This window comes from Ornithorhynchus anatinus, chromosome 1 (genome assembly GCF_004115215.2).
Source record: "Ornithorhynchus anatinus isolate Pmale09 chromosome 1, mOrnAna1.pri.v4, whole genome shotgun sequence".
NCBI lineage: Eukaryota > Metazoa > Chordata > Mammalia > Monotremata > Ornithorhynchidae > Ornithorhynchus > Ornithorhynchus anatinus.
Window position 1 is genome coordinate 147,241,296 of NC_041728.1, and position 26,449 is coordinate 147,267,744.

The 26,449-nt window shown below is 42.3% G+C and overlaps 1 long non-coding RNA gene across 1 annotated transcript in view; it reads left to right on the plus strand.

Annotated features, from left to right (window-relative positions):
• Positions 1-26,449, plus strand: part of LOC114807780 — a 43,817-nt gene that overhangs the window by 13,074 nt on the left and 4,294 nt on the right. Inside the window, exon 4 of the long non-coding RNA XR_003755851.2 lies at positions 23,079-23,203. This is a non-coding gene — a long non-coding RNA (uncharacterized LOC114807780). The remainder of the gene's footprint in view (positions 1-23,078; positions 23,204-26,449) is intronic.

A 26,449-nucleotide genomic window follows, 5' to 3' on the forward strand; every position in this document is an offset into this window, starting at 1 on the left:
AAGGAAATGTCCTCACCCCTCAAAATTTAACATCGCTTCTTCAAATGACAACTTGGTTAGACAACAATCCACCTTTTTTAGGGTGATAGCTCCTACTCCTGGAATAAAACTTCTGTTTTAAGAAAATTTTCCCAAAGTGTTAGATTACTGAGTTTCACACTATACTACAAGAAAAATAATGGGGAGGTTTTCCAGGAAGTGCATCGATCCAAACCATCTGCCACCCCAAGACAATGTACCTGTTTTCTACTTTCCCTCTTTGCAAGACAATTGTCACTCCTCCTTCAAACCACATCTTCATAGGCAAATGTTGCCAGATGCACTATGTGGGAAGCTAGGAACTAAAGGATAAGGCATCGTGGGAATCAGGACTTGTCAGAACTCCAGAGTATAAGTGGAGCGCCACATTCTGTTTTACCATTAACCCATCCTGAGAGGTAGGACGTAATTCAGTTCTTTAATTTTTGTCTTTTCATTTTATTGATTAATCATCTGTGGTGTCCCCTAAATGCATAACTCATCTCAGAGTTTGTGGCCTTTCCTTAAAGCAACAAAATGCACTGAAGAAACACTGCATTTGGTATACCCAGTTAGCAAGGTTAAAAAAGCTAAGCTTTCTTGTCAGTAGCACCTGCTATTTCCTTCCATAAAGAGCTGGGCTTTGTTCTTTTAACAAAAGTTCTTGTGAAACAAAACTAACCAAGAGGAATGATTAATTTCAAGCCCACAACATTTTCACAATTCAAGGGAAAAAAAATGGAAATAAAGCACATCAAAATCATATCTAACAGTTACGCACTAAAAGTTAGATGATTCTCTAATTTGGGGGTTTTCCTTTAGATATTTCTCTCTTCCTTCATTTCTTCTTAAAGCTAGGCATCTTTTGTTCCAAGATCACTTTCTGTCATTTCTCTCTCTCTCTCTTTCTTTAGGAACACATCTGCTCCTTAAATGAACTGTTCATGACTAAGTTATTCATTAGCCGATATCACTGTTATACACCTCCCTGCTTCTAACCACTGCCTGTTGCTTTCTCCTGTCTTGTGTATACAGCCATCAGATAGACAAGAAGTTATTGGTCACACATCGCAAACAGTCATTACAATTTGTGATAATTATTGGAACTCTTGCTTTTAACAAAAACAATATATTCGAAGCCTTGGTGAATGTGATATTCACTCCATCCCCAGTCCCACAGCACTTATGTGCATATCCTTATTCTCTGCCACTTCCCTTATCTATAATTTATTTTAAATCCTGCCTCCCCTCTCCTCCCCCTGAATATAAACTCCCTAGGGGTAGGAAGCAGCGACTACCAACTCTATTTCACTGTACTCTCCCAAACACTGGGGTACAGCACTTTCTACATAATAACTGTTGATTCGCAGTAATTGATGTGCTGAATTCTGTCTCTATATGTTTTTTGTTAATTGCCCTTTGTTTTTGGTGTAGGCTAAAAATAATTGAAATTGTCCTTTCAACTTTGAGTTTCCATTCTTGAATATCTTTTTTTATAATTCTCCCTGGTTACCCACATAGAAAAGGTAAAGTGTAAAGGAAACTCTGTTGAAAGTTAAATTGAAGCCCACAGTTCCTCCCACCAGATCTTAAGCTTGAGTCCCAAGGTCCTGCTGCTCTTGGGTGTTAGTTGAATTCGTATACCTGTCAAAAATAAATTCAGCCAATTTAATAAATACCACTATTATAACCAGTTAGCCTGTCAAGCAGAGGTGTTCTATAATGAGCAAGAAAAACAGAAAAAAACAAAAACCCTTTATGTCTTATCTTCTCTTTCCTCTCACAGAGATAAGATGAAACCACATCAAAAGATGTCATTAGAAACTGAAACAATGGGTTTTAAATGGCAGAGCAATATTTAGAGGAATAGGATGCTTCCAGTGTTTATAGTGTCAGTAAACTAAGGGACTAGATATTTTCTCTCGATATATGTCATGAGCTAACCCCTCACTTTGGTAGTCAAACTGTGAAAATGTCGCCTTTAACCTTTAACTCCAAAGGTAAGCTCCAAGGAAATCAAGTGTGGACTCAGAAAATAAAAAAGGATCCCCCAATTTTTTGTCAGTTGTTTCTCTCTGCTTTATCACTTACATAATGTTAACATTCTTTAAAAATGGGCAGATGGACCTCATTCAAGTTCTGACAGTAACTCTTTGTTATTGGTACAAATAGCTTCAGAGGTATTTAATTACCATTAGTAGTCATCAGTTTGCTGCTAGCTGGTGACATTTGGAATAGTAAGCAGGCAGGAGGCTTTGTGTCCAGTGAGTTCATAGAAAGTTAAACCTACTTTTGACAACAGATTCAAGCATAGCTACCATTAACCCCTCTTCAGTTACTGGATGATGTGTTTGAACAGTATGAATGATTAATGAAGGCTAAATAGTCTAGTTTCTATCTTAAAACCTTTTTGTTAACCGCCAAATAGAAGGGGGATTGGCAAGGTGAATGTATCTCAAGTATTCATATAGGCTGGCCTTGGCTCTAAAAAGCATTGCTTTGTCCACTTTTTAATTTTCAGGAGAGTTAGCAGCAAATAAGAAGCTCCTATCCTGATTTTTGTTTTCCTCTCTGAAGACTATCAGTCAACACAATTTCTGCCAATTTGGCTGTGAGAAGTGAACTTTGCTTACAATTCATGAACTAATTCAGTACATTCTTCCAAGGAACTGAGGTAAAACTGAGTCACAGGATAAGAGCCCACTCAAAAGTACAGAAACTTGCCTATTGTTTTTTGCCATAGCAAGTTCAAACCCTGTCTGCAAGAACAAACCTAATTTGATCAACAGTACTAAGAGAAGGGGAAAGTGAACTGAATCAGCCCAAGTGTTTTGGACTGTCTGAATGTTTTGGACTGTTTGACAGAACAGCATGGGTACTTTAGAGAGGTTGGCCCAGGGACCCTTTGACAAGCCTTCCCCTTGTTGAATCCTCCATGGTGACCCTTAGTAGCACAAAAATTATGGATGGAACCAGTCACAAGTGGGGGAAGAAACTGTATCCAGACTTTATTAGCACCAAGACTTAAAGAGACAGAGATTAAGAATGTGTACAGAGGACCCAAAAGGTGAAGGGGACAGATAATGGCTGGAAAGGAAAGTTCAAAAGGCAAGAAAGCTGGTCTTGTGAAAGCGATAAGAGAGGCCACTGCTATGGCTGAAGGGTTCTGGAGAGCCTGTCTGTAGCAATTTAATTCAGTTTCCCTCCCAAGATAATAACTGACCTGATAACCTTTATGTGCACATATTGCAAGCTCTTCTTTTCTTCCTCCAGAAATTCTACCTTTTTTGCACTCCACCATTTTACTGGGGGCATATACCCCCAATAAATAATATTAAATAAGTAAATAACATGTGTTCCACAATAAGACACATTTAGAGTGTCATCAAACATTTATTTTTTTTAATTTAAAGCCAATTGATGCTACACTCCTCCATATGTGATATAAAGTGAAGTGCCTAATATGTTTTGTCTTGTATTATTTCTATGCATCTTGTATTTGCACAGCCCTTTGTTAGACACTTTTATTTATTTCTCAATATAACACTAGGAAGTAGGTCATATATATTTTCTTTGGAAAGACAAGATCAAGGCACAATGAGTCGGATGGTAATATTATTAATATATTATTATTATTGCTATTATGACATTTGTTAAGCACTTACTATGTGCCAGGCACTATATTAATAATAATAATAATATTGTTGGTATTTGTTAAGCGCTTACCATAGTAACAGTGCTGAGCACTGTTCTAAGCACTGGTGTAGATACAGGGGAATCAGGTTGTCCCACGTGGGGCTCACAGTCTTAATCCCCATTTTACAGATGAGGTAACTGAGGCACCGAGAAGTTAAGTGACTTGCCCAAAGTCACACAGCTGACAAGTGGCCGAGCCGGGATTCAAACCCATGACCTCTGACTCCTAAGTGTTGGGGTGGTTAAAAGCAAATCAGTTTGGACACAATCCCTGTCCCACGTGGGGCTTACAGATTCAATCCCCATTTTACAGATGAGGGAACTGAGATACCCAGAAGTGAAATGATTTGCCCAAGGTCAAACAGCAGACAAGTGGCAGAGCTTGGATTAGAACCCAGGCCCTTCAGACCTCCTGGCCCATGCTGATTCCACTAGACCACCCTGCTTCTCTTGAGTGAAGTGTGTGGTCTGGGTTGTAATAGAAAATCAGCGAGGTTCGTTAGAAGGGGGAGAGATGATTGAGTATCTTAAAGCTGATGGGAAAGCATTTTTCTTTGATGCAGAGGTGGATGGGCAACTACTGGAGGCTATGAGGAGTGGGAAGACGTGGAATGAATCGTTCTAGAAAAATGGTCTGGCTAGCAGAGTGAAGTATGGACAGGAATAGGGAGAGACAGGAGGCAGGGAGGTCAGGAAGGAAGTTGACGAAATAATCAAGGCAGGATGTGACAAGTGTTTGATTGAGCATAACATCAGTTTCGATGGAGAAGAATGGTCAGATGTGAGAGATGTGGTGAACTTAGAACCAACAGAATTTGGTGGCAGATTGAATATGTGGGTTAAATGAGAGAGAATATGTGGGTTAAATGAGAGAGATGAGTTGAGACTAATGCCAAGGTTAGTGGCTTCTGAAATAGGAAAGACAGTAATGTTATCTTCAGTGATTGGAATGTCAGTGGGAGGACAGGATTTAGGTGGGGAGATGAGGAATTCTGTTTTGGACATGTTAAGATGAGGGGCTGGAGGGACATCCAAGTAGAGAGGCCACGTGGCTTAATGGATAGAAGCACGGGCTTGGGAGTCCGTGGTTATGGGTTCTAATCCTGATGTGTGACCTTGGGCAAGCCACTTAACTTCTCAATGCCTCAGTTACCTCACCTGTAAAATGGGGATTAAGAATGTGAGTCCCACGGGGGACAACCCGATTAGGTTGTATCCACCCTAGATCTTAGAACGGTGCTTGGCACATAGTAAGCGCTTAACACTGTAATTATGATGATGATTAGAGATGTCCTGAAGGAAGGAGAAAACATGAAACGGAAGGGAAGGAGAGAGATCAGGGCTTGAGATGTAAATTTGGAAATCATCTGCAAAGAGATGGTAGTTAATGCCATGGGAGTGAATGAGTGCTCCGAGGTAATGTGTGTAGATGGAAAATAGAAGGGGGCCCAGAACTGAACCATGAGGGACTCCCACTGTTAGAGGGAGAGGGTCAGAGGAGGAGTCAGTGAAGGTGCTGAGAAGGAGCAGCTAGAAAAATAAGAGAACCAAGAGAGAACAATTTCAGTAAAGCAAAGCTTACATAGTGTTTCCAGGAGAAAGGGGTGATCCACAGCATCAAATGGAGCTGAGAGGTGGCAGATGATTAGGATGGGGATAGGAGTCATTGGATTTGGCCAGAAGGAGGCCATTGGTGACCTTAGGACAGTTTCCATGGAGTGGAGAGGGTGGAAGCCAGATTGGAGAGGGGGGTCAGAGAGAGAATTGGAGGTGAAGAAATGGAGGCAGCAGGAGACATGCTCAAGGAGTTTGGAAAAGAATGATAGGAAGGTGATGGGGTAATAACCGGGGGCTGCCGTGGAGCCAAGGGGTGGTTTTCTTAGACTAGGGGAGAGGTCGACCTGTTTGAAAGCAGTGGGAAAGATGGAAAGAGTGAGTGGTTGATGGTGGTCAGGGAGGGAAGGAGAGAGGGAGAAATGTTTTAATAAGGTGCAAAGACTTAGGGCTGGAGGTGCAGGTGGAGGAAGTTTATTTTTAAACAGTAAATATCCTCCTGAGAAACTTTTGGGAAGTCTGCGGGAGTCGAACTGAAGGCAGAAAGATAGTGGGACTGGAGAGGTGCAAGAGAGATTTTAGGGAAACCATTCTAGATGCTTTTAATTTAATCAGGGAAATGGGTGGCAAGGTCATTAAGTGCAGGAGATGGGGGGAATGGGGGAGAGGGGAATTGAGAAAGATGGAGAACTATTTTTTCCTCTAGAATGCAAGCTCGTTTTGGACAGAGGACAAGTCTACCAACCATGTTACATTGTGTGCTCCAAAGTGCTTAGTAGAGTGCTCTGCACGCAGTAAGCATGCAATAAATATGACTGATTGATTGCTGGTCAGAGGACAAGGTAAAGCTATAGCAGTTGAGGGTGAGTTTGAGATGAACGAGGTTGGCCTTACGTTCAGATTTCTGCCAGCAGCATTCCTCTACTTGTGCAAAAAAGTAGAGCAAACTGTGGAAGTCATTCTTGTCTGTGGGTTGGCACTACGAGATCGACAGAAGGGTAGGGGAGTGAGGGAATTTGAGTTCAATAAGCAGAGCAGAGTCAGGGGTATGTATTTGTGCATCAAGAGAAGGTAGGTTGCATATGGAGGTCAAATGAGGTATGGCCTGGGAGTCAGAAGGACCTGGTTCTAATCCCAGCTCTGCCACTTGTCTGCTGTGTGACCTTGGGCAAGTCATTTCACTTCTCTGTACCTCAGTTCCCTCATCTGTAAAATGGGGATTAAGATTATGAGCCCTACGTGGGACTATGTCCAACCATATTACTTTGTATCTACCCCAGAACTTAGAATAGTGCCTGGCACATGGTGCTTCAAAAATGCTATTTTTTAAAAAATCAAAGATCTCTGTGTGTGAATAGGAAAGTTTGGCACGGAAAGGGCATGTTAGAGAAAAGGCAGGTGATAAGCATGGAATTTTAGAGCTGGTGAGGTTGGAGATTGTGACTAAAGATGATGAGATCAATCATTTGTCTAGGTTGATTAGCTGGTGTGGTGAGGTGGAGCTGGGGGCCAGTAGTGTTAATGAGTGAAAGGAAACAGGCAGCAAGATGGTAGTTGGAAACATCCACATAGATACTGAAGTCCCCAAAGAAGAATGAAGTGGATGGAAAAAGGAAAAGGAATATGAGAAAGGGGTCAAAGTGGCTCAGAACATTGGAGGTGGATCCTGGGGGTGGAAGATGTGAGTGACCAGTAATTTCAGTGGGTGGTAAAGGTGGATGATATGAGTTACAAAGGAGGGGAAAGAACAGAATGATATGGGGAGGAGGGAGGAGGAGAGGGAGGTGGTGTGAAAGCAGCTTTGAGGGGCAAGAAGGAATAATAATAATAATAATAATCATGGCATTTGTTAAGTGCTTACTATGTGCCTAGCACTATTCTAAGCCCTGTGATAGATACCGGTTTGTCAGGTTAGACACAGTCCCTGTCCCATATTGGGCTCAAGATCTTAATCCCCATTTTACAGATGGGGGTATGTGCCCAAGATCACATAGCAGACATGCATCAGAGCCAGAATTAGAACCCATGACCTTATGACTTTCAGGCCTGTGCTCTATTCACTAAGCCATGCTGCTTTTCTTAACCAACTCCTCCTTTCCCAGTGAGTCTTGGGGAGTGGCGGAAGATGGGTCCCTCCTACCCCCTTAGGATAGAGAGCAGTGGAGGAACCACTGTTGAGTGGGAGGAGAGCCCTGACGAGCGCCGCCATGGACGCCGCCTCCAAGCCCAGGAACGAGCTGTGGGTGGAGAAATACCGGCCTCAGAAGTTGATGATCTAATTTCCCATCAGGACATCCTGAGTACTATTCAGAAGTTTATCAGCGAAGACCACCTTCCCCACCTGCTCCTCTATGGTCTCTCAGGCACGGGAAAGCCATCCACCATCTTGGCCTGTGCCAAGCAGCTGTACAAAGAGAGGGAGTTTGACTCCATGGTCCTTGAGGAAACGTGTAATGCTCATGATCTTAGATGAGGCCGATGCCAAGATCCAGGATGCCCAGAATGCCCTGTGGCAAGGTGAGGGAACAGCGGCGGGGCCGGTGATGGGGATGAAAGTTCCATCTGACTTTAGGGTTTTGTTTTCCTTCAGCCCCACCACCCCCCAGGGTGATGCCACATATGGTCAACAGTTACCCATGCCATTCCAACTTGCTAAACTCTCTATCCCATCCCCGAGTCCTTCCGTTGGTTTTCGGCTGCAGAACAAACCATAGTGAGACTTGGGAAAACAATCACCAGACAAACCATCCTTCATGCCTGGTGACTTGGCTCCATCCTCAGCACCTGTGAACCAATAGTAATATTTGTGGTAGCCCCACAGCACTTATGTATATATCTATATACTTATAATCCTATTTATTTATATTGATGCTTGTTTACTTATACTGATGTCTGTCTCCCCCCTCCACCCCCCAGACTATTAGCTCAGTGTGGGCAGAGATTGTCTCTCTTTATTTGCTGTATTGTACTTTCCAAGCACTTAGGACAGTGCTCTGCATGCAGTAAGCACTCAATAAATACGATTGAATGAAAGAATGAAAGATAGGTTTCTGTGTTGGCCAAGAGGAGCAGTGACTGGATCAGGAACAGGTGAAAGATGAAAGGAAATTACTCTATAATGGAGCAGGGGTTCAACAGGCTGCAATTGACTAGAGCTGTATTTATTTTATTTATTTTATGGTATTTGTTCAGAGCTTACTACGTGCCAGGCACTGAATTAAGCTCAGGGGTGGATACAAGCTAATCAGATTGGATACAGTCCATGTCCCACATGGGGCTAACAGTCTGAATCTCCATCTTACACATGAGGTAACTGAGGCACAGAAAAGTTCAGTGACTTACTCAAGGTCACAGAGTGGACCAGTGGCAGAGCTGGGATTAGAACTCAGGTCCTCTGACTCTCAAGCCTGTGCTCTTTCCACTAGGCCACAAGGGAGAGAGGATGGCATGACGGGAGGGGAGGTGTTGGAGGAGAGTGAGATGACTTGGGGAGAACCAAAGGAGTTGCAAGGGCATGAAGTGGTGGTGGGAAAAAGGACAAGGATGGGGTGATTATTAAGTGGGGTTTGAGGGGATATGATGAGGTAGATGAATTATTGCTATTTTTGGAACGTTTATTATGTGCATTCCTTTATTCATTCAGTCGTATATTTTGAGCACCTAGTGTGCAGAACCCTGTACTGAGTGCTTGGAAGAATATAATACAACAATAGACACATTCCCTAACCACAAAGAGCTTACAGTCTAGAGCTGGGGAGACAGACATCAATACAAATAAATAAATGACAGATATGTTCATAAGTGCTGTGGGGCTGGGAGGGGAGAACAAAGGGAGCAAGTCAGGGCAACACAGAAGGGAGTGGGAGAAGCGGAAAGAGAAGCTTAGGGGAAGAGGAGGAAGGTCTCTTGGAGGAGATGTGCCTTCAATATGGCTTTGAAGTGGGGGAGAGTAATTTTCTGTCGGATTTAAGGAGGGAAGGTCTTCCAGGCCAGAAGCAGGCTAGGAGCTCTCAGCGGCGGCAAGATAAGCGAAAACTAGGCACAGTGAGAAGGTTAGCACTAAGGGAGCGAAGTGTGTGGGGTGGGGTTGTAGAAGGAAAGTAATAATAATAATAATGTTGGTATTTGTTAAGCGCTTACTATGTGCAGAGCACTGTTCTAAGCGCTGGGGTGGATACAGGGTAATAGGGTTGTCCCAAGTGAGGCTCACAGTTAATCCCCATTTTACAGATGAGGTAACCGAGACACCGAGAAGTGAAGTGACTTGCCCTCAGTCACACAGTGGACAAGTGGCAGAGCCGGGTTTTGAACCCATGACCTCTGATTCCCAAGCCCGGGCTCTTTCCACTGAGCCATGCTGCTTCTCTAGTAGTGAGGTAAGGTAGGAGGTGGCAAGGTGGGAAAGTGCAATACATCGGGAAAGTATGCAATACATTGGGAAAATACAATACATCAGAGTTGATATACCCAATCCCTGCCCATAAGGAGCTCACAGTCTAGAGGGAGGAGCTTACGAAGAGGCTTAAGTGTTTAAAATCTCTTTTGAAAGAGATTGTCAGCAGTTTACTCTGGTGTTTAACTGCAAGACTTAATGAGAAGGAAGACACTGAATCTTTTAGAGGGAATAGACGAATGTTGACGGGTAAACAGATGGCTATGTTGACATGTAAATTGTTGAAACATAAATAGGCCAAGGGTTTTCACCTTTCTGTCAAGACCCTTGGCCCTGATCTGTGCTCTGCTCAGGCTAAGTGCGGGTGGGGTGAGGAGGGTGGGCAAGGTCTGAGCTTTCGAAGGAAATGGCTGTTCCTTGGCTCCATCTCCAGGCAGGTCAGGGACAGTTCCAATGTCTGTTCCTGGTCCCAAGTCTGAGGCTTTCTGCAGTCAGTCTCCACCGTGTCTGAGGCTTCCCACAGTCAGTCCCAACCTTGCTCTACATTGTTCTGTGGTCAGTCCCCAACACATCTGAAGTTTCCAAAATAATAATAAGAATAATGACTATGGTATTTGTTAAGCACTTTCTATATGCCAGGCACTGTTCTAAGCCCTGGAGTGGATACAAGCAAATCAGGTTGGATACAGTCAGTCCCTGTCCCATGTGGGGCTCACAGTCTCAATCCCCATTTTTGCAAATGAGGTCACTGAGGCACCAAAGTGATGTGACTTGCCCAAGGTCACACAGCAGACAAGCGGGTGGAGCAGGATTAGAACCCATGACCTTCTGACTCCCAGGCTCATGCTCTATCCATTACACATGCTGCTTTTGTAGGAAAGTTGACCCCGCACTGAGTTTTAGAAACAGCCAAGCAGCATGCAAGGAACAGGGACAGAGAGGGTGACATACAAAGCAGTGGGGGTTAGTGGAAAGCACAGGCCTGGGAGTCAGAGGATCTAGGTTCTAATCCCACTTCTGCCAGTTGTCTGCTGTGTGAACTTGGGCAAGTTGCCTCATTTCTCTGTGCCTCCTTTTCCTCAACTGTAAAATGAGAATATAATACCTGTTTTCTCTCTTACTTGGACTGTGAGCCCCATGTGGGATAGGAACTAAGTTTGTTTCTCCCCCCAGCACTTAGAACAGTACTTAACACATAATAAGTTCTTACCAAATACCATAATACCATAGTAGGTCCTAACTGTGGTCTGAAGCTATCTGTTGTCAGTCCCCAATATGTCCAGTGCTTTCTGCGGTCAGTTCCAGCTGTGGTCAATTCCCCAACTCTGGAGTGCTCCGAGTCCCCCTATTCCGGTCCCCCCGGTCTCTGGATCAAGGACCCACCTTGCCTTGTGTGGATCCCAGTGCACTTTATGGATACCAGTGTTGATGATCAATATGCCTGACTGAGCTGGATAGGAGTCAGCTGCCCAGGGTTCTGTAGCATGTTCCACATTAAGTTGCCTATGGATTGGCTTTTTCATCTGAAAAATGAAGTGACCCCTCACAAGGACAGTAAGAGCTCAATAAACATAAATGAATGAATGAAAAATGGTGAGAGAAATCCTCCTAAAGCACTTTGAGCCAGAGATATCTGCACTGATCTTAAAGATCACAGGTTGGAGGCAGCTGGCTTCTGAAACATAAGGAAGGCATTTGTGAGGATAGAGAATGCTAATTCCATTTACTTCAGACAAGCACTCAGTCAGTCAATCGTTTTTATTGCACACTTACCATGTGCAGAGCACTCTACTAAGCACTTGGGAAAGTACAATGTAACAATGAACGGACATATTCCCTGCCCATAACAAGCTTACAGTATAGAGTCTACACTCTGCTCAGTAACATTCAGATGCACAGTTCCATCCAAAACACATCCACCAAACTAAGAAGAGAATAAGGATCAGGTCCCCACTGTTACTAATGCCTTGCACCTTAGATATATACCAAAAAAGGCTGCAGTTACAGAAACAGAGCTGAAAGAGCTCACCAAAGATCAATTTGTTTGTTCCTCTGCCTCCAGGAAAGCTAACTCCAAATGAGCATCTAGGTAGTTCACAGGGAATGCTTGAGAAAGAAATTTCACCTCCTTCTTCCAGGGTTTAATATCCCTACACTAAAAGGATATTCTTCCCTAATTCCTGCCTAAATGCATCATGCCCACAAGTGCCGAGATGAAGATTGGAGTAGAAACCTAAGGGATTGTCTTCTCGTATGATTAATCAATCAACCAGTAGTTTTCGTTCAGTACTTATGTGCAGAACATGGTATTGAATTTGGAAGAATACAACAAAGTAGACACAATCTCTGCCCTCAAGGAGCTTACTATTGTGGATGAATTTGTGGTTAGAGCAAGAGGATCTGCATGAAACAGGGAAGCAACTGTTATGCCTAGGACATTTAAAAAATCCAAGGACTCATATGGGCCTAACATACCAAAACAATGGGATGACTACTTGCTGCTAGCCCCTTGAATATATTTTCTGGCTACAATTTTGCCCCTGTTGCCCATTCTACCTGTGTATTTTCCTCACCACTTAGTACGCTGCTCTGCACAAAGTGAGCACACAATTCATCCTTTTTTCACCATCACCTCTCTTATGCTTCTTCCGACGTTAGTTGTGAACAGAGTCAATGCTCCTTTTTCCCTTGGCTTCTCCGACTGGAGTATCCATCTCCATACTGGCTCTCAGAATAATTTTGACACTGTATTCTGAAACAGAAACCCCGCTTTGAAATCAAAAGAGGATTAAATTTGGGTACGAAAGGTCACCGAACATTGTCAACTTTGTTTTGGGGCCAGAACGGTAAAGAAGAAAGAATTTTGGCAGGAATCGAATGTGAAGGATATGAATAGGGTGGACCAGTGCCTGGAAATCCTGCAGCCTAAACACACGTAGACTAAAATAACAGTGGGGTCTTAGGTAGGCCCCAAGGGGGAGGAGAGTGATGTCGGATTGTGAATGGGCAGCCTGGCAAGTCTTCGAAGTAGTTGCCAAGGCCTTCTGTTCAGAGGAAAGAGATGTTAGTGTGACAGAATTCATCCTATGTTACTAGAGAGAAAGAGATAAAATAAGGACCGATAGAACAGATGGGCTTTCTCTCCCTGTCTTTGAAGGAACCCATATCTCTGTGCATTAAGAAAAATAGAATCAAGAGTCTAATATTACTGACCTATGCAGGTAGAATTCAGTTCCATCATTCAAATAAATTCTACCAACTCTTGTAGAGAGAACATGTCTACCAACTCTGTTGTATTGCACTCTCCCAAGCACTTTGTACAGTGCTTTGCACACAGTATGTGCTGAGTAAATATGATTAATTCTAAAGATGATTTTCTGTGTATTTTTTTTTAAATCATACATTCTGTATTAGTCCTGGATAGCTGACTTCCAGGAGATTCTAGGGTTCTGGCAATTAATTGATTAATTATATTTATTAAGCTCCTATTCTGTGCAGAGCACTGAACTAAGCACTCGGAAGGATACAATACAATTAGTAGTAGATATAATCCCTGCCTCCCATGAGCTTACAGTTATGTGGGGAAAGAGATGCTAAAATGATAATAATAATGATGATAATAATAATAATGGTATTGGTTAATAATAATGTTGATATTTGTTAAGCGCTTACTATGTGCAGAGCATTGTTCTAAGTGCTGGGGTGATACAGGGTAATGAGGTTGTCCCACATGAGGCTCACAGTCTTCATCCCCATTTTACAGATGAGGGAACTGAGCCACAGAGAAGTTAAGCGGGCTTGGGAGTCAGAGGTCACAGGTTCTAATCACCGCTCTGCCGCTAGTCAGCTGTGTGACCTTGGGCAAGTCACTTAACTTCTCTGTGCCTCAGTTACCTCATCTGTCAAATGCGGATTAAAACTGTGAGCCCCACGTGGGACAACCTGATCACCTTGTATCCCCCAGCACTTAGAACAGTGCTTTGCACATAGTAAGCACTTGACAAATACCACAATTTATTTCATTTTAAATGACTCGCCCACAGTCACACAGCTGAGAAGTGGCTGAGCCGGGATTTGAACCCATGACCTCTGACTTTCAAGCCCGGGCTCTTTCCACTGAGTCACGCTGTATGCTTACTACATGCCAGGCACTAAATTACAGGTAGGGGAAAGCAACGTAAGTACACATATGTGTAATAGTGGAGGTTAGACGAACCAAAGGCTTAGATGACATGGAACTGCTGAAAATAAAGTTTGAAGGGGAGTTAAGGAGATGAGAATTAATCAGGGAAGACCTCCTAGAGGAGATGCTATTTTAGAAGGACCTTGCAGATGGTGAAAGCAGTGGCCTGCCAGGTAGGAAGCAGGTGGTCTTCGGGGGAAAAGTGAACATCAGTGCCCAAGAATGGTCAGAGGCTTGGTAGGATCCTCTGAATTCTCCACCAATGAATGCTTTGAAATTGCTACCCTCCCTCAAAGAAAAAGAGGTGGAGAATTAAGGTGAATTTCTGGAAAAACTGACATAACTAGCAAGTTACCATGGGTCATAGTGAATTGTTCATTCATTCAATAGTATTTATTGTGCGCTTACTCTGTGCAGAGCACTAAGAGCTTCAGAGAGTACAATATAATAATAAACAGACTCATTCGCTGACCACAGTGAGCTTACAGTCTAGAGCGGTGAGCTTAAAGTTCAGAGGAATTGTCCAGCAGCTTTACTGGTAACATGATAAATCTAGATTCTTTTCTACATAGGAATGTATTCTCCAGCAACGATTTTGTCCCCTTTTCTAAATTCTTCAGTCATCATCATTGGCGTAGAGGGGAGGGAGCCACTTCTGAAGTCCAGTTTGTGCGGAAGACTCTATCTCCTTCAGTCCTTACAAATCCCCCATTTTACCAAGTGCCGATATTTCTGGGAACAGAACTTTCCACCGCTATCATCCTTCCCTAAATACTGTACTGATTGTTGGATTGTTGTACAGTCTTCAGGTAAGCATTAGATTATAAGATGTTTCTAATGAACAAATAGAGTCATCTGAGTGTCCTTCCCACCACTGATATGTTCTCCTCCTGCCGGGAACTCCCTGCATCTTCACATCTTCACTGCTCCTAGCACCACTGAGAGCAGTGTCACTTAGTGGATAGAGCACGGGCCTGGGAGTCAGAAGGACCTGGGTTCTAATCCCAGCTCTGCTAGATGTCTGCTGTGTGATCTTGGGAAAGTCACTTCACTTCTCTGGGCCTCAGTTACCTCATCTATAAAATGGGGATTAAGAGCCCCATGTGCTACAGGGAGCGTCCAATCTGAATGACTTATATCTAACCTAGCATTTACAACAGTGCTTGGCACATAGTAGGCATTTAAGAAATGCCATATTTATTATTAGTGTTATGGATGATGATGGTATTTGTTAAGTGCTTATGATGTGCCAAGCACTGATCTAAGCGCTGGGGTAGATAAAAGGTAATTAGGTTGTTCCACACTGAGTTCACAGTCTTAATCCCCATTTTAAAGATGAGGTAACTGAGGCACAGAGAAGTTAAATGACTTGCCCAAACTCATACAGCTGATAAGTGGCAGACCCGGGATTAGAACCCAAGACCTCCGACTCCCAAGCCTGTGCTCTTGCCATTAAAACCCGCTGGCAAACCAGTACTCCCCATTTTCAAAGCCCTCCTAAAATCATCTCTCATTTAAGCTAATAATTGTTCATTATTAATACTGCTGGTGGAATAATTAATAAATATTTAGCATAAGATATTTCTTCCCTGACTAATCTCTCAATTCTCTACATTATTTCCCCTGTGACTGCATCACCTAAACCCTTGAGCCCAAACCCCCTTAGATATTTGGATATACATCCCACCTCTTCCTCCCTCCAGCATATACGAATATATCTTTAAACTCAGTAACTTTTCCCTACCTATAATTTATTTTATTGCCCATCCCTCCCTCCCCCAGTAGACTATAATTCCTTGAGTGCAGGGATCATGCTTACTCTAATCCACTCAACTCTCCTAAGCATTTAGCACAGTGCTTGCTGCACAAAGTAAGTGCTCAATAAATGCTATTGATTGAGAGAATTCATCTTTTAGTGAGTTTGTGTGAATATTACTATAATGGTTTCCTACATTATGCACATTATTAGTCACCCTAGCGCTTAAGTATAGTGCTCTGCACACAGCACTCAGTAAATATGATCGATTGACTGACTGATTTCTAGTGCCATTTTACAGATGAGGTCTGTAATCTGAGGTCTGAGAAGCAGCGTGTCTCAGTGGAAAGAGCACGGGCTTGGGAGTCAGAGGTCATGGGTTTGAATCCCGGCTCTGCCACTTGTCAGCTGTGTGACTGTGGTCAAGTCACTTAACTTCTCTGTGCCTCAGTTCCCTCATCTGTAAAATGGGGATTAAGACCGTGAGCCTCATGTGGGACAACCTGATGACCCTGTATCTACCCCAGCGCTTAGAGCAGTGCTCTGCCCATAGTAAGTTCTTAACAAATACCAACATTATCATTATTATTATTAGTGTCATTTGTTTTTCTGTACTGTCACCTGAAAGACAGATCAAAGTCACCCAGTATCATCAAGTTCAAACAAATTCTAGGTTCCTGTTCAAATCAGAATTGAGGAAATACCCCTTTATCTCCATCCTGGAAGTGAAAGACTTTTGTTGTCTTATGCTATCAAGTAGCATCCGACTCATAGTATCTCCATGGACACATCTCTCCCAGAAAGCCCCACCTCCATCTGCAACCATTCTGGTAGTGGATCCATAGAATTTTCTTGATAAAATATGGAAGTGGTTGAAGTGGTTTAACACTGCCTTCTTCTGCACAGTAAACCTAAGTCTTCACCCGTGATTCTCTCCCATGGCAATGCTGCCCAGCACGGGGGAGTTTTGACTTGTAGCAGATTGTCTTCCACTTGCTAGTGACTGCCCAAGTTAGGAATTCATTCATTCATTCAATAGTATTTATTGAGCACTTAGTATGTGCAGAGCACTGTACTAAGCGCTTGGAATGTACAAATTGGTAACAGATACAGTCCCTGCCTTTTGACGGGCTTACAGTCTAATCAGGGGAGACAGACAGACAATAACAATAGCAATAAATAGAATCAAGGGGATGAGCATCTCATTAAAACAATAGCAAATAAATAGAATCAAGGTGATGTACATCTTATTAATGGACAGGCCTCTGCTTGACTCTCCCTTCCATATTCAAGACCGGTAGAGTACTGGAAACTCTCCATGTGTGATCCTGTGGGCACTGAAAGGCTGTGTGCAGTAAATTGCTACTAGAGTGCTACATATCTTTAACTAGAGAAGCACCGTGGCTCAGTGGAAAGAGCCCGGGCTTGGGAAATCAGAGATCATGGGTTCGAATCCCGGCTCTTCCACTTGTCAACTGTGTGACTGTGGGCAAGTCACTTCACTTCTCGGTGCCTCAGTGACCTCATCTGTAAAATGGGGATTCAGACTGTAAGCCCCACGTGGGACAACCTGATTACCCTGTATTTACCCCAGTGCTTAGAACAGTGTCTGCAGATAGTAAGCTCTTAACAAATGCCACCATTATTATCATTATTATTATTAACTAGCATTTCCATTATTATTAGTTTCTTATGCCTTCCGAATTGCTTAATAATCTGTGGTACTTTCTGGTTCTGGAAACGATTTAATTGTTGTAGCAGGCTGAGCCAAGCAGACACTGTAAGGTAGGTCCACATGAAGGCCATTCTAGATAATGTTAATGTAATTAATATTACTATCTGTGTGACTCCAGGGAGGAGGTTCAAGGGCAGGGTGGGGTACCACCATGTATTTCAGGCTGGCCATTGTTCTGGGTTTCTCTGCAGAAATAGATTAACCAAAATGTTCTACCTCTCTCTGCTCAGACCTAAAAGAACCAAAGAGAAGCAGACATGCAAAACTGATTTCTCCCAAGGTCCAACTCCTTTAAGCTTATCAGAGGCGAGATGTTATTAGAGGTGAAAAATGTGGTCAGTATTAAGCCATTTGCTAAGCCCACTCATCAGTTTCCTTTTTAACTGCCGTTTGCTATTTCCATTTAGGTGCATACATGTTCGCAAAGCCCAGAGCCTCGGACAGTTCCGGCTTAGTAGTTGGTCTGTGAATACTCAAGCTAGAAAACTTTTCCTCTCCCTTTGCTATACATAATTCACTGTGACTACTGTAGAGAAAATGCCTTTACTTCTGTTTTCTGACTGAGCAACTCACTCTTCCCCTCTAAGAATCTGCCTTGTTTCTTGTTGGTTTTATAACACCATTAGCAATGCTTTTTAGAACATGATTGTTCTTCATTATTAATACTGCTGGTGGAATAATTGATACATATTTAGCATAAGATATGGTTTGCCCAAAGATCGCATCTGTTTTCATAATGTTGTTGATTTAGGATATTCCAGTTAAAGGTAATGAACCAATTCATCTCCACAATTTGTTATATTTAATATGAGCATTCCTTGCACTTTGTCCAGAGACTATAACCACACATTAATCTTGATCAATTACCAGTAAGCATTTAATGAATGCTTCTGCCAGTTTGTTTTGGAATGCTCTTTAGCACTCTTTACGGCTTCTGAGAAAATTTGAGGAGGAAATTGTCACTAGAAGACTTCTAGCTGCCCTGGTAATGCAAACACCAATGATACTCATTAGGAAAGAGCCTGGGCTTGGGAGTCAGAGGTCATGAGTTCGAATCCCAGCTCTGCCACTTGTCAGCTGTGTGACTGTGGGCAAGTCACTTAACTTCTCTGTGCCTCAGTTACCTCATCTGTAAAATGGGGATTAACTGTGAGCCTCACGTGGGACAACCTGATGACCCTGTATCTCCCCCAGCACTTAGAACAGTGCTCTGCACATAGTAAGTGCTTAACAAATACCAGCATTAGAATGGACTCAATGCAGAGCAGTCAATGTCAATGCAGACACATTCCCAGTGCTCAAATGGTTAAGATAGCGCAATAATATATCTGAAGATAATTTGCAAAATGCATGTAAACAAAGATAATGAGTCTTCACGGAAAAGCTTATTTTGCATTTAGGAAAGATGAGTTCAATTTTCCTCATTTTACAGCTATTAGAAAATATCAAGGGAGATAGTCTTGAGGAACAATTAGCCTTTAGATAACAATGGTTCTTGACCCCACAGCACTTATGTATGAATCTTTCAATTACATATTTTAAATTATTTATATTAATGTCAGTCTCCCCCTCTAGACTGAAAGTCATAGAGGGCAAGAAATGCATCTGCTAACTCTGCAATACTGTACTCTCTCAAGCACCCAGTACAGTGATCTGCACAAAGTAAGTGCTCGATAAATACTATTAATTGACTGATCGATTTGTTCTCTCATATCTTCAAATAAAATCAATAGTCAATGGGCAAATTCCCAAGGTGCAGTGTTTAGCTAGTAGTCCAAAAGAAATGGAACAAAAAGTGTTTGAGAGAATCATATGGATGAAGAAAATAAAAAGACTATTAGGTGAAATTCTACTTTCTGGCACCATAAAACTTTTTCTTATCAGATATACTATGAGTGTTTTAACCAGTCCTAAACTAAAGGGACTGGAACAAATACTAAATCATATGAAGGTCCCTTTTCTCCCCCCCACCTCAGCCCCACAGCTTAAGTACACATCCATAATTTATTTATTTATATTAAATGTCTCCTCCACTAGACTGCAAGGTCACTGTGGGCAGAGAATGTGTCTACCAAATCTGTTATATTGTTATAGTGTACTTTCCCAAGTGCTGTGTCCAGTACTCTGCACACGGTAAGCACTATTAAATGCCATTGATTGAAGGATTCCATAAAACAGGGCTCCTGGACACCTCCTGCTAGAAGACTGCCTTCACTACACTTAGAGGCAATCAGTCAGTCGAGAGTATTTAGTGAGTGCTTACTTTGTGCAGAGCACTGTACTAAGCACTTGGGAGAATACAATACAACAGCATTGGTAGACATGTTTCCCTATCACATTGAGCTTACAATCTGGAGGGAGAGACTGGTATTAATATAAATAAATAACAGAGAGGGGCATAAGTTCTGGGGGGCTGAGGGAGAGAGAAAAAGAGAAAATTAAAGTGACGCAGAAGGGAGGGGGAGAAGAGGAAATGAGGGTTTATTCAGGGAGATGTACCTTTAATAAGGCTTTGAAGGTTGGGAGAGTAATTGTCTGTCAGATACGAAGAAGGAGGATGTTCCAGGACCGAGGGAGGACATAGGCGAGAGGAGGAGGCACAGTGAGGCTCTGAGGATTTGGAACTAAGGACTATTTACCTGGAACAGTGGGAAGACTGAGGGCCCCCACATCCTGGCACCATCGTTTTACTTGTCTTGACATTGTTCTCTTGATTGCTTAACTCTGCTTCTTGTTGTTGGGATCTGTCTTCAAATAATTATCAAAATGCAATTGCGTACAGTGCTAAACATTTTTACCAAATATTTTTTGTTTTTATTTACTTTTCTCAGTTATTTCCAATTTCACCCTTTCCATATAGCCTGACCATCAGGAAAATACCCTCGGGAAAATGCCCTCAAGGCATCAAAAATGCTGAAAGGACTGCCTTACAAATATCAATCAACCAATCAATCAATCCTGTTTATTGAGCATTTACTGTGTGCAGAGCACCATACTAAGTGCTTGGGAGAGTACACTATCACAACAGACACAGTCCCTGCCCACAACAAGCTTACGGTCTAAAGAAAAATGCCATCGGGTAGACAAATGTAACTTTCTTTATGCAGTCGGAACAGCCTGTCATGACCATTCTCAATGCTAATTTCAACCTCTGCTTTTCCATTGACTTCTACATTACCCAGATGAGCAGTGATAGGAGAATAGAGTAGTCATTGTAGCTGTTCCTGAGAAAATGCTTTGATAGAAAAAGAGGCAGCTCTAGTCCAGAGCTCTAAACTTGGCTGATAAGGTTCCCCTTATCCACACAATAAGACAGAGTTCTTGTCTACTCTTATGCTCTGTACAGAAACCAGCCCAGATATCCTGCTCGAGGCAAACACGAGGTGCACCATCAAAAGTTGATTGTACGGCGGGGGCTGCCATTACCTGAGTTGGAAGAGGATCTTGTAGCAATAGGGACCTGGAGGGGGCACAAAGGGAGGTCAGGTGGCCCCTTGGAGAATTTGTCAAAATTCAGGGGTTTGGGTAGGATTCTTTAGTGGATACAGCATGGGCCGGGGAGGCAGAAGGCCTTGGGTTCTAATCCCAGCTCCACCAAGTGCTGTGTGATTCTATGCAAGTCGCTTAACTTCTCTGTGCCTCAGTTACCTCATCTGTAAAATGGGGATTAAGAATGTGAGCCCCATGTGGGACAGGGACTGTGTCCAACCTGATTAACATGTATCTACCCCTGCACTTAGAAGAGTACTTGGCATATAGTAAGTTCTTAACAAGTACCATTATTATTCTTACTTTTGGCAGTCTGGCATGGCCCATACAGTGTACTGTAATGATAGTATATTGAATGGAGGGTCCTGCAAATTATTCTCTCCCTCAAGGCTGATGAATGTCTGATGTCCACCTTGATAATACCACTTTTTTGTGTTTGGTATCTGCTAAGTGCTTACTAAATTCCAGTCACTCTACTAAGCACTGGGGTATATTCAAGATAATCAGGCTGGATCCTGTCCCTGTCCTCCACTGGGCCCACAGTCTTAAATCCCCATTTTGCAGATGAGGTAACGGAAGCACAGAGAAGCTAAGTGCCTTGCCCAAGGTCACAGATCAGACAAGGGGTAGAACCAGGATTAGAACCCAGGTCCTCTATGTCCCAACCCCAAGCTCTTTAAATCAGGCCACGCTGCTTCTAACTTAGAGGAAGCTACACAGTCTTTGTTGTTGTTGTTATTAGAAACTTAGAGTTTACAGATTGAGTATAATTTTTGTAATTTTAAAAATACATTTTGCCTCTGTGTCCCTTTATAATAATAATAATACTTCAGTATTTAAGCACTTACTACGTGCCAAGCACTGTTCTAAGCACTGGGTAGATACAAGGGCATCAGGTTATTCCACGTGGGGCTCACAGTTTTAATCCCCATTTTCCAGATGAGGTAAATGAGGCACAGAGAAGTTAAGTGACTTACCCAAAGTCACACAGCTGATAAGTGGCAGAGGCGGAATTAGAACCCACAACCTCTGACTCCCAAGCCCAGGCTCTTTCCACTGAGCCATGCTGCTTCTCTTTAAGCAAGCCTCTGCATATCTAGGAGTGACATTTTCCTCATCTGTACTTAAATCACCTCCTGGGTGAAAGGAGGTACAGGAACTCTGTCAGGGCAAAGGAACCGTCAGTGCCCAGCATCCCAGGTTGGTACTTGTGTACGAACAGCACAAGGAAGAGACGGGGTTGGAAGCTCTACATAACAGACCCAGTGTGTAAGTATATAAATGTCCACTGGACTTTAAAACTTGGAGGAAAAATTGGCTCCACAATGAAATTACAGAGCCCCAAAAGTTTAATGAGCTTTCTAAACCCTTTCTTCATTTGATCATCATTAATTTTAAAATTTTATTAGTGGAACCATGCTTTTAGTTCATCCTTTGTGTGGATGAAATTCAACTCTTCCAAGTCTGCAGCCTGTTTAGGTCGCACGGTCCCTGTTACCCGTGGAGCTCACGGTCCAAGGGGGAAGGAGAATAGGTATTGAATCCCTATTTTACAGATGTGGAAACTGAGGCACAGCGAAATGAAGTGACTTGCCGCAGGTCACACAGCACATAGTGGCAGAACTGACATTGGAACACAGGTCCTCTGATTTCTAGGCCCAGCCTCTTTTCTCTGGTCCGTGCTGCTTCCTAAAAATTTGAAAATGTCGAAGGACTAATAGAAAATACTTTGAAATGGGGAAAAAGGATGAAATACATTGAAGGATGCTTTGTAAAAAGTTTCATCCCCTACAGCTATCCAGGTTTGAGCTGGAACAAGAAGTTCTCATGGTATGGTTGGCTCATGTGAAACCTGGAGGAAAGAAAAAAATTCTCAAAGGGACTTGATCCTCTTAGATTCTCAGCCTAATTTACAGATTGGAGAATCCTGGAGAAATTACTTCTACACATATGAAATGGGGGATCTTTCCAATCCATTTTCCTTTCACTGTTATTATTTCTAGGCCTGGGTGTCATTTTTTCTCCATCTTCTGCCTGACATAATGTAATGCAATAAAACTGTTTTTGAGGATACCCAGGTCCTTGTCATTCTGTTAGAGAATATTTTGGGTTTACATTATGAGTCAGCAGCTGGGTTTCTGAACTTGGACAGAAGTGTTTTCAAGAACAATGAGATAATTGTAAAGTTCTATGAATGTTACACTATTGTTTGAAGGCCCCGGTGCTAACAAAGATGTTTTCTTTTTTTTTTCAGGTATTCTTACAGTTAAGCCTTTGGCTTCACTGGTTACTTCAGAACAGTAAACTCCACACAGAAATGTATCATTTTAGCACCTGAATGATAACCATTTTGGGAAAGATATCCACATGCTACAATGGGTAAATGACAGTCAATCATCCTTGTAATGTCCCTGGATAATTAGCATTAGCCTGTCTAATTACTCCCGTGAAATGTGAGTTGTCTTTCTTGGATTTCTGAAATATGGTCTGAGGTGTCTCAGGTAACACAGTGGTTAGCCACAGGCTGGTCAACTGTGCAGACTAAGAAAATACAGCTAGTTCCTTTTTTATAAGGAAACGTGAAGGTGCTTTTTACTTTCAAGTCACTTATTTCATATTAGTTCATCTCATTAGTAGCTATTTCTATATTTTAATAAAGCAATTAGTGGCTACAGCGTGGAACTGGGAGTCAGAAGGTCATGGGTTCTAATCCTGGCTCCACCACTTGTCTGCTATGTGACCTTTGGCAAGTCACTTTACTTCTCTGTGCCTCAGTTACCTTATCTGTAAAATGGGGATTGAGACTGTGAGCCCCACATGGGACGGGGACTGTGTCCAACCCGATTTGCTTGTATCTACCTCAGCGTTTAGTAATAATGATAATAATAATAGTAATGGTATTTGTTAAGCTCTTACTATGTGCCAAGCACTGTTACAGTGCCTTCCCAGATGGAGCCCCCCTTTTCATCCGCTCCTTCTCCCCTCCCAATGGCCCTTATTCCCTCCCTCTGTTCTACCCCCCTCCCCGCCCCACAACACTTGTGTATAGTTGTACATATTTGTACAACTTTGCCTCCCTTACCTCATCTGTAAAATGGGGATTAAGGCTGGGACCCCCACGTGGGACAACCTGACTACCTTTTATCTACCCCAGCGTTAAGAACAGTGCTTGGCACCGAGTAAGTGTTTAACAAATACCATCATTATTATTATTCTATTTATTATTCTATTAATTTTATTAATATATATCTATAATTCTATTTATCTATTTTGATGCTATTGATGCCTCTCTACTTGTTTTGCTTTGTTGTTTGTCTCCCCCCTTCTAGACTGTGAGCCTGTCGTTGGGTAGGGACTGTCTCTATCTGTTGCTGAATTCCATTTTCCAAGCACTTGGTACAGTGCTCTGCACACAGTAAATGCTCAATAAATATGATTGAATGAATGAATGAAATACCATAATTATTATTAATAATAATAATGAAAAGACCTCAGGGGTTAATTTACAAAAAATACATTAATTTCAATACCTAAGATTTATAGGATAATGGTAAAAATGATCTGGTAATAATCAAGATTCATAAATGGGTCTTTCTGCTACCAGATTTGAAAAATTACAGTACATAGCTGCAAGTAGAAAACTGGCAAACAGGTAATCTTGATGCACTGAAATAGTATTTGCAAAAACAACACTATTCCAGTAATAGAACATTTATCTGTGCATTTATTTAATGTGATTTCATACAACTTATAAATTAAAATACATAAGTTCAATCATTATTAATCATGCTGTTGATTTTACTGAGAAATAGCCTGGTGGTTTATGTATCTGCCACAGAAAGACTTGAGAGTGGTAGTGGGTGAGGGGGAGTTTGAACAGGAGAGCTCTTTTCTATGATACCCTACTCTACCGACTTCCTCTACTCTACTTCACTCTACTCTATTCTAGCAATTCCCTTCCTATCCTTGCACTGTAGATTACATAATAGTAATAATAATAATAATAATGATGGTTTTTCCTAAGCACTTACTATGTGTCAAGCACTGTTCTAAGCACTGGGGGAGATCCAAGGTCATCAGGTTGTCCTACATAGGGCTCACAGTCTTAATCCCCATTTTACAGATAGGGAACTGAAGCCCAGAGAAGTGAAGCAGCTTGCCCAAGGTCACACAGCAGATAAGTGGCAGAGACGGGAATAGAACCCAGGTTCTCTGACTCCCTAGCCCGTGCTCTAGCCACTAAGCCATGCTGCTTCTCCATCTCTTCAGCGCTTGACCTATAGTAAGTGCTTAGGAAATATTATTTCAACCACAGGAGATATGAGAAGCAGCATGGCTTATGAGAAGCAGCTTGGCTTAGTGGAAAGAGCAAGGGCTTGGGAGTCAGAGGTCATGGGTTCTAATCCCAGCTCCACCACTTGTCAGCTGTGTGACTCTGGGCAAGTCACTTAACTTCTCTGTACCCTCAATTACCTCATCTGTAAAATGGGGATTAAGAATGTGAGCCCCACATGGGACAACATGATAACCTTGTACCTACCCCAGTGCTTAGAACAGTGCTTGGCATATATTAAGCACTTAACAAATACCATCACTATTATTTTTGAAGAGTGGAAAGATATGTGCCCAGAAAAACTGCAAAAGATCAATCAATTAATGATATTCACTGAGCACCTACTGGATGAAGAAGCCTGTACTAAACCATTGGGAGATGACATTAGAGGCTCCCAAGAAGCTTATAATCTAATAGGGATAAGAGGCATAAAATAATTTGCAAATTGCAGGATTTGAAAATGGGGAGGGCTGTGGATTGACATACTTGAAGGGGGAGTTGCTAGAAGAATTAATGGTGTGAGCCAGGGGTGAATAATAAGTCATGGTGAGAAGGTTAGCTCAGAAGGAATGGGCTGTGAGAGTTGTTTCTTAGTGTGCAGTGTGGGTAGAAACACAAAATCAACACCAGGAGCAAGTCAGGGAGATAGTGACAATATTCTTAGTTCTTGCCCTCCGATTTTTTTGCTAACAAAGTGAATGAACCACTTCACAAGCAGAATAGAGCTTCGATTAATGTGGACTGCTTTAAATTAAGCTGAAAACAGATTCTGATTTCCTGTTTTCCAAATTGATTCCAAAGTTAAAGGAAGGTGAGGAAGTGAAGCATATCTGGCAGAAGATTAGGGACTTGAGGGTAGGAGGGCAGAAAAATGAACTTACAGTGTGTTCTGGGGATTGGGGTTCAAATGTCCTCAAGGGCCAGGTTGGTAAATTTTGCTACCGTCATCAAACTATGCTTTACTTAACCCCGCTAGAACAATCTATTGTGCACCCACATCTTAGAACCCAAGAATTCAACCATTCTCTGTGCTTTTTTCCTCCCTGTTCTCTTACTGCTCAGAAAGATGAGGCACTTCGCAGTGGTGTTTCATGCTGATGTGCACAATATTTCTACGTCTTCAAGGAATAGCTCCTTGCACTGTGGCATTCCACACACGTAAAATAGAATTTTATGAATCATTAAGCAGCTTTGAATGGGCCAATGGTTTCATGCAAAACATCAACCTAATGACTAGCTCCAATGCCTGCTAAATATACAGATTCAGAACTGAAATCCCCTGCATTGACCAT